The sequence below is a fragment of the Humulus lupulus genome, chromosome 7, assembly GCF_963169125.1.
Source record: "Humulus lupulus chromosome 7, drHumLupu1.1, whole genome shotgun sequence".
In the NCBI taxonomy this organism is placed as follows: domain Eukaryota; kingdom Viridiplantae; phylum Streptophyta; class Magnoliopsida; order Rosales; family Cannabaceae; genus Humulus; species Humulus lupulus.
The window spans coordinates 119,756,261-119,760,701 of NC_084799.1; the positions used below are offsets into that span (position 1 = coordinate 119,756,261).

Here is a 4,441-nt window from a genome sequence, read left to right on the forward strand (position 1 = left end):
AATAAAAGTTCAAAACATGTAATCGGTCAAAATAGAGTGTTCAAATAATCGATCTATCTATTTATATTTTTAACCTTTTGACAAAACACGAGGTGTAAAAATTAATTTTTTAAAATGAAGGGTAATCGCCCAAAATAACCCTTGTACAAAACATAAATTTCTTTATACACAATTTAGACTTTATAAAAAAAAAATCATCACTACAAGAAAAAATGCTTTTAATAACACCAAAAATGTGTTATCAAAACATACCATAACACTTTTTGATGTGTTAAGACCGACTATGTTATCGTAGGTCAGGGTACTTTACATAACACTTTATCATTGTTATACAGATGTGTTATTATACTATCAACGATAACACAATTTCTGTGTTATTTTAATAAATAGATAAGTGTTTAATTATGTTATTTATAGTCGATTATATAACACATTTCAATACTTATAAATTTGTGTTATACTACACTTTAGTACAACACTTTTTTTGTGTTATACTACACTTTAGTATAACACATTATTTGTGTTATACTACACTTTAGTATAACACATGTGTTATATTAGCTTAGAGAAACATAATCTTTTTTTACTTACACAAAACTAGGAAACACAAATATGAAAGTTGAAGCCAAATAAGGTAACATAAATAGACTTTTATTAATTACTCAAATGTAATTACAATATTTAGTCTACTAGTCTAGGCTTAAGAAATCATATTACAACATAATTTATGCCCAATCCAGATTCCTTTATCACTAAATACAAAACAAGAAATGTATACAAAAATTAGTAAAATACATTCTTCCATTCTAAAGGCCTCAACTACAAATGTTGTCAAGAATTGCTCCAAAGAAATCATCTCAATATACCTGCACATTGTAAAAAAAAAAGTCCTTTTATTATTAAGAACATAAGACTTAAGCTAGTTTCCACCTGTAAGCATATAAAGTTTAAATTAAATTTGTAATAACTCCAAAACTTGACAAAACAGCAGGGTATAGCAAGATGTACTACTGTGCAAAACAACGACTGAAGCAACAAAACATGCAACTTAAAACAAGGCTTGTGAAATGTATCAAGATAACAAATATATCATTCTCAATAAATGTAAAGTAAGTATAGACTTGGAAATGTTTATCATATTAAATAGAAATAAAAAAGAGGAAAAATCAATAAAATGCGTGTTTCATATCTAATGGCACAATAAATGCAAATCCAAGAAGATAAAGATGATAATGATGGTGATTTGTTCCAGGACTTCACCTTTTCCAGAGTAAAAAAGCAGAGCAGAGCAGGTAAATTTGCTTAAATCAAAGATCAATTTGTTACGTGCACTAAGCCAGATAATCACAATTGACAAAAGAAAAGACTATATCTTAAATTCTTGACACACGAAACTTCAGCAGGAACAAAATTACCATTTACATATATTTATATATATATATATGGCTAGTGTCAAGTAATAAACCACACACGTACATAAGCTGGAACATAGATTGAAGGGAAAGCATTGAATATTCACTTTATTGAACTAGCAATCCAATTAAAGGCACATGACTAACATACACTACTGAAAATAAGAGCTCCACTTAGCTTGTCCTGTTTCTTTGTTAGAAATCACATCCTTCTCTTGGGTAGAATTCTTCATTTCATTATTTACTCTTTCTATTCCTATACATGGAGTTTTAAATGATCTATATGATGATGTTTTAAACAGCATCATAGACTTGGCAGATTTTTTGCGCAACTAAAAATAATCAATGAATATAAAAGCATAGAACCAATTTCCATTGCTTAGAACTAAGAAGGATAAATTTAATGTGACATGACATTTATACAATTAACCAAAGATTAATAGTGATGGCCAGTCTCCACCTAGTGACCATCTAAAAGATACAAATCTGAAAACATAATACATACCATGGTTTGCAATTTCTGTATCTCAGCAGCCTGACCAATGAATCTCAATTGCAGCAGATCTTCGAAGGAAATCAATGACACCACTTTTAACACTGAGTTCCCTTTCCTTTAAGACAAGAATATCCTTCTCAGCCTACAATCTCCAATGACAACATTATTTTTAGCATCAGAATGACATCTTAGCAAAAAATGGCAGATAAAAGGCATAAATAAACTACCGACCAGTTACAACCTGAAGTTTCTCATACGAAGCCTGATACTCAATAGCTTCAGATTTTGATTTTTCAATTTGATCTCTCAATAAGAGGTAGGCTTGGGAAGAGGAAATACATGCTACATTCTTCAATTTCTCTCTGTCCATTTGCGAGAAGAGTTAGCATTAGTGAAATGATATTTTAAAGTAATAAAATCAGCACACACAAAAGACTAGTTATACATTAAAGTGACCTGCAAGTTAGATAGCTGCTGCAATATATGTACTCTCTCTTCATGAAGACCTTTTATTTCTTTAAGCCTTCAAGAAGCTTGATCCTGCAAAGCTCAAATCAGTTACAAAGGTAAGTGTTCGAAAGAAAGGTAATTACACTACCATTAATTCTTTAAGAGCAGTCTCCATATCTTGTATATCTTTTACTTTATCTCTGACTTTGTCACTTCTAACATGCTTGCTCCCTAAATTTAAGACAGGAAAGCCTGCCACTTTTGCGGCATCTCTCCGAGATTTGAGAATCGCTTAAAAAAATTGTACTATTGAAGAACCCACTGTGTCACATGAAATATAAATCAATTTCACAGTCATTAGGAGAAAAGTATCCAGTACATATTTAAAAGAAAAAAAACATCACTTAAATGATAAAAATAAATATGACAAGGGAAAGGGTGATTACTATTTTCATCACCTAAACATGATTCTTAAGCTATTTCTTAATAGTTCTCCTACTTGTTTTAGACAAACTTATCACATAGTTTCGCATCCATCAAAATACAACCACCAAATAATTTTTTCTTAAAAAAAAGGATCATTCAAGCAAAAAAGTAACAGATTGAAGTCATATAAAGGAAAAAGTACATTAATAAAACCAGAGTTTGCAAGCAGAAACAACTAATGTCAAATGCAAACTAAAATCTTTGAATAGACTCCCAATCTTCAAAACTTAGTATCATCGCTACCCTTTAAATAAGCATGGAAATGAGTAGAATTTCTGGTACAATAATAACTTACCCGGAAAATAGCAGCAGACCTTGACAAAAATGGCAGATGTTCAAGATATCGCATGTAATATGGACATTTTTACCACAAGCAACTATTGCAGCTTTTATATGTTGAAAGGTTAAAAGCTAAACTCTAGAACTAGTGCTAATGGTGCTGCAGAAGTCTTTCCTATAGTGTGGTCATATTTACACACTTTTCCAAATTTACATCCCCCTTACCTCAAATAATACTGCAAGAAGCTCAAGATTTTATAGCACAGCACACCGAAAGTTTAAATCCAAAAATAGGATAAAAAAAACTGAAACTAAAATAATCTCAAACCCATAAAACATAATCACAAACAAGATCAAATGTCAAATCCAAAAATATACTCAGGAAACTATATAGTCAGATATTTGAAAACAACAAATATACCAAGATATCATCCAACTCAGTTTCAGAAAGGGGAACACTCACCAGTTACATGATTACATCCAAGAAAATAATAGGAATAGATTCACCTAAAGAACGACATGTTTGATGCAAGTAAAGCATATATTATCTATAGGACCTAGAGTTGTTTGAGCCAACCAATGAACATAAACTTCAGTTTATTGACAAACTCAAACAAAAATATTGAGATTTAATTGTAAAATTAACCAAATCAAGCTCTCTAAAATAAAACAACAGAAGAAAGAATACTGATTTCTCTTTTTTTTCTTTCTCCCTATCTCTTTGTCACTCTAATTTATATGAGTTTATAAGTTTTAGATATTAAATAAAAGCAAGCAAGAAAAAGTTGAGTATATATATCTATTCATATATATTATAAACTTTACCATTAGTCTTATGTTCATCTGTTGTTAAAAATGGCTTTTGTTACAAGAAGAAGACTGAAAGGAACAAAGAATAAATTTAGACAAAAGAAGGAGGTTATATAATATTGAATAACAAATCCAAGAAAAAAGTTTTAAGCAGTAGACACTTGAAACATATTTATTAAGTGCAGTAAAAATAAGAGCAAAAATGAAGGAAGCTATTCTAAAATACTGAGGAAAATTACCTGTTGTTTGAGCCATTCATTGTAAAGTTGTTGCCAACCAAGTTACTGCCAAAAAAAAATGACAGTTTTTTTTAGACAAAAAGAGTTAACCAAATGGTACAAGCATGTTAACCCAAGAGAGAAAACTAAAGATGTATTACAGATAAGAGAGTGAGCTAATGTTGAAAAGAGAGTCTGGAATCTGTCCATTTAACTTGTTAAAGCTCAAATCTCTACAAAAAAAAAAGTGCAACTTCATGAGTGAACATGAAAAGTGAATAGTGCAAGTA

At 30.2% G+C, this 4,441-nt stretch overlaps 1 long non-coding RNA gene across 2 annotated transcripts; it reads right to left on the minus strand.

Moving 5' to 3' along the window:
- Positions 1-783: 783 nt before the first annotated feature.
- On the minus strand, positions 784-2,197 carry LOC133789873 (uncharacterized). Of its 2 annotated transcripts, XR_009873756.1 has the most exons (3): positions 2,140-2,151; positions 1,918-2,050; positions 784-866 (listed from the first exon to the last, which is right to left on the minus strand). It is a non-coding gene; the product is annotated as an uncharacterized LOC133789873 (long non-coding RNA). The 2 variants fall into 2 exon arrangements; XR_009873755.1 differs by having other exon boundaries at positions 1,918-2,197.
- Between the last annotated feature and the right edge of the window lie 2,244 nt (positions 2,198-4,441).